Source organism: Triticum dicoccoides, chromosome 3B, assembly GCF_002162155.2.
Source record: "Triticum dicoccoides isolate Atlit2015 ecotype Zavitan chromosome 3B, WEW_v2.0, whole genome shotgun sequence".
Lineage (NCBI taxonomy): Eukaryota > Viridiplantae > Streptophyta > Magnoliopsida > Poales > Poaceae > Triticum > Triticum dicoccoides.
In genome coordinates, this window is record NC_041385.1 from 108,597,291 (window position 1) to 108,605,724 (window position 8,434).

Genomic DNA, 8,434 nt, shown 5'->3' on the forward strand with positions numbered 1-8,434 from the left:
TGGAAAATCATTTTTGAAAGTTGCACTGGAAAAGAGACACGGAGCCTTGAAGACGTGCTAGGAGGCAGCATGCCCTAGCTCCTCGCGCATGCTGTGTCATGGGGGTGCATGAGGGTATGATAAAATATGTTGTGCAAGTTCTTATCGCAAGCGCATACAACTATACATGAAATACATGTTTATATAAAATGTTGAATGAGCAATATATTATCATCATCCTATGTTACTGCTACTATATATTTAATTCTACCCACTAGGCCCCAGGCAGCCCGGGCGGTGGCCTAGGGCTTGAGGCCCAATCCTTTTGTTAATTGTGGCTACAGTGCTAAAGGCTGCATGGGACCTAGCCCAATCCTGGTGCCACTACTACATGCAACGTGCCATTATCCATCCTTATACATACATATGATAAATGTTTCTCTCTTTCAAATACTTTGTTCTTGGGAACTTTTGGGTATTGCTACTTTTGTTACTCCACTGCAATCAAACAACCAACACTTCATCACATTTACTACTAATAAACTCTCTCAAGCAAGCACTTTGTTTCTAGACGTGGTTGAATTGACAATGCAACCAGTAAAGCTTATAAGTGTTTTTTTTTGGCTCACGTTGTGTCGAATAAATAAACTTGGTTTGTGATACATCACATCGAAGGTTACTGTTATCCTCTACACTTATTGGTTATCACAACGCCGCCATCTTGGGCGAGGACGTGCCACCAGTGGTTGGGTGTGCGCCATCGGCGAGGGGACCGCGATGATGGACATAAGGTGTGACGCCAGCGGAGCACATGGGAGGAGCTCGTGTACGCTATGGGGACCAGATTGGGTTGGAGTGGCGGCTGACGAGGAGGTGGTCGCCGCCGCCGGAGTGGCAGCTGGTGTGGGAGGGAATGGATGATATTGCGATGGAGTAACTAAAGAAAGTAATAATCATTGGGCAAACTAAGAATAATGCACTATATTCGGTAAGTCAAGTATAAGCACTCACATGTAATAACAGTCCTCCCTAACAAAATCAAAGCGCCTACACATGTATATAAGCTCATGCCGATGAGTCGACTACTAATTACTCACTGTGCATATGTTTTCCCACGGTTGGATCGATTGCACGGTCAACATGACGGCGATCTTCCATTTAGTCCTTTGTTATTCGTCCTGTCAGGTTGTTTTGTCACCTCAACCCCCAACAGTAGAATTGTCCATACAGAGACAGTAACGCAACTAAATTTAGTCTACTATTTTCTGATGGCACTGCATGCATCCGTCGGCGGTGGGTGGTTAGCTAACGGCGGTCTCCTGAGGAGCACGAGGAGCCGACCGTTGTGTAAAAATTATGAAAAATTACCATCAGTCCTATAGCACATGTGCCCACGTTGTGTAAAAAACTCATGATTTTATCGCGCTCCAAGTATTTAATAATATTCACGCTGCATCGTTACCGCAGAACGTCTACTACCGTTTCATTGCCGTCCGTGAGGGGGGCCACAACCCGGAGACGCGTGCCGCCTCTTCGGACATGTCACAACACCACCCCGCATGTATGAGGGCCCGGTACGACGCTCCGGTGGCATTGCTACCCCCCCAGGGCCCCCGTCCTGCCTAACCCTGTAGCGTTTGACCACGGGATCTAGCCCTTTGACTTTGCACGGACGGGCTTTGACCAGTGGACCTCTCCACCCGGTTGTGTTAGGTCGGCCCAGAGGAACACTTTGGAGCAACATCCGGGCCAGGCCCACAGCTACATCCACTCCGTGTAGACCCGACGCGTCCGTTTCCCCCCTCCAGGTGCCAGCGGCGGCGGCTTTCGTGAGGGGGGGCACACCCCGGAGACGCGTGCTGGGCGTTTGCAACCGCCTCAACACTTCCAGACTTGTGAGAGGCCGCCTACGCAAGATTTGACGGTATGCTAGCCCCCGGAGGCTGCCGGCCACAGTCGTAGACGTGCGAAGAGCAATCCGCGTAGAGGGAAGTGTTCAGATACTTCTCCATCACAAAAAATTATGAAAAATTACCATCAGTCCTATAGCACATGTGCCCACGTTGTGTAAAAAACTCATGATTTTATCGCGCTCCAAGTATTTAATAATATTCACGCTGCATCGTTATCGCAGAACGTCTACTACTGTTTCATTGCCGTCCGTGAGGGGGGGCCACAACCCGGAGGCGCGTGCCGCCTCTTCGGACATGCCACAACACCACCCCGCATGTATGAGGGCCCGGTACGATGCTCCGGTGGCATTGCTACCCCCCAGGGCCCCCGTCCCGCCTAACCCTGTAGCGTTTGACCACGGGATCTAGCCCTTTGACTTTGCACGGACGGGCTTTGACCAGTGGACCTCTCCACCCGGTTGTGTTAGGTCGGCCCAGAGGAACACTTTGGAGCAACATCCGGGCCAAACCCACAGCTACATCCACTCCGTGTAGACCCGACGCGTCCGTTTCCCCCCTCCAGGTGCCGGCGGCGGCGGCGTCCGTGAGGGGGGGGGGGCACACCTCGGAGACGCGTGCTGGGCGTTTGCAACCGCCTCAACACTTCCAGATTTGTGAGAGGTCGCCTACGCAAGATTTGATGGTATGCTAGCCCCCGGAGGCCGCCGGCCACAGTCGTAGACGTGCGAAGAGCAATCCGCGTAGAGGGAAGTGTTCAGATACTTCTCCATCACAAAAAATTATGAAAAATTACCATCAGTCCTATAGCACATGTGCCCACGTTGTATAAAAAACTCATGATTTTATCGCACTCCAAGTATTTAATAATATTCACGCTGCATCGTTACCGCAGAACGTCTACTACCGTTTCATTGCCGTCCGTGAGGGGGGCCACAACCCGGAGACGCGTGCCGCCTCTTCGGACATGCCACAACACCACCCCGCATGTATGAGGGCCCGGTACGACGCTCCGGTGGCATTGCTACCCCCCAGGGCCCCCGTCCCGGCTAACCCTGTAGCGTTTGACCACGGGATCTAGCCCTTTGACTTTGCACGGACGGGCTTTGACCAGTGGACCTCTCCACCCGGTTGTGTCGGGTCGGCCCAGAGGGACACCGGGAAGCAACATCCGGGCCAAACCCACAGCTACATCCACTCCGTGTAGACCCGACGCGTCCGTTTCCCCCTTCCAGGTGCCGGCGGCGGCGCTGTCCTTGGGGGGGGGGCACGCACCGGAGACGCGTGCCGCCTCTTCGGACATGCCACAACACCACCCCGCATGTATGAGGGCCCGCTACGACGCTCCGGTGGCATTGCTACCCCCCAGGGCCCCCGTCCCGCCTAACCCTGGAGCGGTTGACCACGAGATCTAGCCTTTTGACTTCCCACGGACGGGCTTTGACCAATGGACCTCTCCACCCGGTTGTGTTAGGTCGGCCCAGAGGGACACCCGGGAGCAACATCCGGGCCAAAACCACAGCTACATCCACTCCGTGTAGACCCGACGCGTCCGTTTCCCCCCTCCAGGTGCCGGCGGCTGCGCCGTCCATGAGGGGGGGCACACCGCGGATGTGAGGGGGGTCACTCTCTGGAGACGGGTGTCGGGCGTTTGCAACTGCCACAAAACTTCTGTCGGCATAGCTGTTTTTGATTTTAATAAAATATAAGGATCTATATTTAAAAGAACATGACCGCACATTATTAACGTGCTCGAAAAAATACAAACTATATATATATATATAGTTTATATTCATAATATATACATATGAATATATGAAAAAAATACAAACTACATATATATTCATATGTATGTTTATATTTAACATGCTACATGTTAGTTGATATAATAATACACAAAAAAGCATTAAAAAATATGTACGGAAAAAAATCTAACTATGCCGACGGCCTAGTCGTCGGCATAGATCCGACCAGCGTGCCGCGGATCACTGACGTGGCAGATATGCCGACGGCAGCCGTCGGCATAGCCTCTGCATGGTGCGGCCTGGATCAAGGACGTGGCCTGCGGACCTATGCCGACGGCCCCCCGTCTAGGCCGTCGGCATAGCTCTGACGCCGTTTGCCAGGGGGGTGGCCGGGCCCCACGTGTATGCCGACGGCCTTCGTAAGCCGACGGGAGCTGTCGGCGTATATGTAGCTAGGCCGACGGCCATTCTATGCCGACGGGTGCCGTCGGCTTATCTCTGCGTAACCCGACGCCCTTTGTACGCCGACGGCCAAAACCAGGCTGTCGGCATATCTCCGGAGAAGCCGACGGGGGCCGTCGGCATTGTTCTGGCCGTCGGGGTATGGCCCTGTTCCGGTAGTGATTTAGTCTACTATTTTCTGATGGCACTGCATGTATCCGTCGGCGGTGGGTGGTTAGCTAACGGCGGTCTCCTGAGGAGCACGAGGAGCCGACCATTGGATGGAGCAGCAGCTTAATCATTCGGCGTGCCGAGACCGGCCGGCGGCGTCGCCACGGCGGTCGGCGCCCGTGCGGGCCGCGACGGCCTTCGCCACGGCTTCCCTGACCACCTCCTCCTCCCACTTGGCGCCGGACGCTGACTGCAACAACCGCATCAAGATCTCCAGTTAAATTTTCCAGTCTATGCAGAATTTAAAAAGAGTGTGACGCCATATGCGTTACTACTTTTCATCATCATTGTAGTAAAAATCTAGCTTGCTGGTGCGCTACGTTGGTCATTTTGGTCAACCGAGAGATTCCATATGACAAATCTCAGGTAACCTGGTACACACACTTACTACCTACCTAAGGTTAGCCTAGCTTACAGTTCACGTGTGCACGCACGCTTAGGGTTTCGGCCGGAGTGTGTGTGACACGTCCACTGGCCAACTTGTTGAAATATATGAAGCCAACACGTGATCCAGTTACTGGATTGTACTACTTGCTAGTACAATTTTACATCATGCTCAGCTCAGTTGGTTGATTATGTATACAGTTTTATTTTATTTCGAATGGAGTTCCCATCAAAATATCTAAGCATACTGTAAAGAAAAGAATAAGAATAAGAAGAGTGTATTACTTTGAGCTGCATCGTCAGGAATGCTCCGGTGAGGCCGTTGACGCCGTCGCCATAGCTGGTGCTCATGGCCACCAGGCTGACGTCCTCTTCCCCCATCTGGTCATTGAGGCACTGCAGCGTCCTGAGCACCACGTCCATCGTGTTGCCATGCGCCGGCCTCGCTGCTATCTTCACCGTGCAAACCTCACTCGTTGTCGTCCCATCTTCCCGATCCGCCGCCGCTCTGGTTATTTGGATTTCGACCTTCTCGGCGTCGTCTTCTTCGACCCGGCCGGCGGCGCGGGCACACTCGGCCAGCTGCGCCTGGAGCGCCTTGTTCTTCTCCTCGAGGTCGCAGACCTTGGACTTGAGGGACTTCACGTACTCCCTCGCGGTGATCAGTATCGACGTCTTGTCTTTCTGTAAAGCGAGAAATAATCATCATTAGCTAGTCAAAGAACGTGTTACTGCTGCTCTGGGAGAAATTAGTATGCATGCATTCAAATTATGTTTATGTGTACCTTGGAGCCGGGAGGAAGGACGGTCTTGAGAGCCTGGAAGCTGTCAGCTGGTTCACCGACGACAGCTCGGCCACCGCCGACGCTTGCTGGAAGTGGTGCTGCTGGTGGCTGTACCTCACCGCCGTTTGCATCTTGACCAGGACGGACATGGATTTCTTGAACATCTTCTGCCCGCATGCCGGCTTCGGCCTCCGCCTCGCGCCGAGGTGCCGCGCGTAGCGGCTGAACGCGCTTGCCGGCACCACGGCAGGCTCCATTGCGGCCGTGTCGTGGAAGTTCAGGACGTACTGGTGGTAGTCATCGTCACATGGGAGCACCAGCGGCGGTACATGCGAGGAGACCTCCGGGAACTGCAGGCCGACGGCGGGCGTCGCGAGGGCGTGCGCCGAGGAGTTCTCCGGGCTGCAAGAGAGCGAGGCCGAACGGAACGAGGAGGAGGTGGAGGATGAGGAGGGAAAGCTGCAGCCACCGGTGTGGTGTGAGGGGAGGAAATCGAGTTCGGCTAGGACGGACTGCTGCATGCCGACGGCGGCCCCGTCGCCGGCAGGGATGATGTACGGAGCTGGCTCGTCCTCCATGTTCATCTGCATGCTGATCTGCATGTCCGATATTATCATCAGAAACAGTTGAAGTGTGCACAGTCGCACGTATGCATATCAATCAATCAATGGATGCTTGCCTGGTTGAGGTGGTGCTGAATCTGCGTGCGCTCCTCCTCCTTCCTGCTCTGCATCAGCCCTTCAGGGACGACGCAGCTGCATACAAAGAGACCCATCAGACAGATATCCCAGTGGCTAGTAATTGTCTATGCACCTAAGTAACTTGAACCGAAGCTAAACATGGATTATTCCAACAAATTTGCGCCAGTGATGCTAATTAATCAAAGGATCGCCGTGAGATCCATCAACTTTTGTTGAAAAGGAGAATAATCCCGGGCCTCTGCATCAAGCGATGCACACAGCCATCAAAGAGATCCATCAACTGGCAGATGGATATCTGTGCGCGATGAACGGGAACCGATCGAGGTAGGGCGCCATAATGCACACACCTGGCGGCGTAACCGCACATGAAGCCGCTGTTACCGGCGGCGGCGCCGCCGTTGGCGCCATAGCCATAGCTCCAGCTGCTGCTATCCATGGCGACCAGGTGATGCTCGATCACTTCGATCTAGACGCCGTAGGTTCGGTCGAGTCTCGCTCAGTTCATCAATAGAAATGGGACCGTGCGTATATATGTGCACGTGTAGATATATAGCTTAGTGGCAAGCCGTCCACGAGGAAGCTAATGTGTGGGGTTCCGCTGGGGGATGCGAGCGTGCATATATAGCAGGGGGGCCGGAGCAATGGCGCGATCATGACAGGCGACTTGGGGGAGAAGAGGGGAGGGGGGCACGTGCGACGGTAACCGAAGCTAGCGCTATAGCTATTTATTTATTTTTTGGGTCGAGAATCTATGGGAAGTTGATGATGTCGACGAACTATACATCTACACGATGATGAGAGAGACCTTGCTGATGGAGGACTTTGGGAAGTCCACGGTCCATTATCGTTGGCCGGAAATATGGCACCTTTCGATCCATCGACGAACAAGGCGTGGGACCGGACCGGACGGGCTTAATAAAGATGATATATGTGCATGGAACTAAAACATTTTGAACACCTTTTGGGTTTGGACCGGTATATACACAGCACATGGGGTAGCTTCTTAGTTACTTCAGCATGGTTTTTTTATCGAGGATATTTCAACATGGTTGTGTATGGTCTTTGGAAGAAAAGAGGGGAAAGATGATTGTATGCATGTGAGAGCATCTACAACCAAGCGCCTTAAACCTCCCTCATATGCTCAGGAAGATGCCGATCACTAACCGGTTCCGCCCCAGATGGGCGCCTGAAACCGGCATCAAACACCCGAGCTGACCGGCACCCCTCATATCCATCTCAAATATAGGGCGGATATCGGGAGGCCCGGGCACGTCCGCTATGTCCCCACGCTAGCCCACCCAACCCCACATATATTCGTCCGCATCCGCTCCTCGGACCAAATCCTAGCCACTCCATTCCTCTCCACTCCACTCCGCCACCCAACTTCCCGTCCGGCGATCTCCGGCCTTCTCCGGCATATGGCGGGCAGCGGATCTGACTCTGACCAGTCTGAATCCATCGACTGGGGTGTCGTGTTGTGCGGTTTGGAGGAGGCAATGGCCGCCCGCGTTGCACTCCACCGCTCCCGGGAGGACAGCGCCCGACTGAAAACGGGATCTGTCCAGTGTGAGTCCATTGCTTCGTCGCATCGGGTGCTCGGATCCTCTGAGGCTGGATCATCGCGGTCCTCCGAGGAGCCTTCCAATCTCCCTTGTCCCATCACCGGTCTGCGGGAGTATGAGTGCTACCGGGACCGGTGTGCCCGTCGTGGGAAGGAGAGGATGAGGGTGGCCGAGGCCCACCTCGCTGTCGACACATGAGAGCAGCGGAGGCGGCTGGTGCGGCGGCACACACTACCGCAGAGAAGGGAGTCATCCGCACCTGCATTGTAAAGAAGCGACAGCGGAGGAGGACGCGCGCCCTCGCCCGTGAGCAAAATCAGGCGATCCATGACATGGCCGGACTGCCCTCCAAAGAGGAGGAGGAAAGTGATGGGTCGGACAGCTCCGGCGACGAGCATATCCGACTGGATCCATACTGCGTTTTCGACCACTACTTTCTCGAGAAGGCCGGCAAGGGCGTCGGGAAGGGCAATGGCAGTCGTGGATGATCTTTTCCATAGCTAGTATGTAGGTATAACATGTCAAATTTTAGTAATCCGATGGCATGTGCTGATGTAGTGGCCGGATGATGTGTTTTACATTTTACGCAGTTGCATGACTTTGTATGGATTTGAGGTATGCTAATTAAGGTGTCCGGTGATAAGAAGAAAAATTTAAGGCGTGACCAGTCAGTGCCCACAGTCAACAAGAGACCCT

The 8,434-nt window shown here is 53.9% G+C and overlaps 1 pseudogene; it reads right to left on the reverse strand.

The window, feature by feature from the left end:
* Nucleotides 1–4,373: 4,373 nt before the first annotated feature.
* Nucleotides 4,374–6,715, reverse strand: LOC119279375 (annotated as a pseudogene).
* Between the last annotated feature and the right edge of the window lie 1,719 nt (nucleotides 6,716–8,434).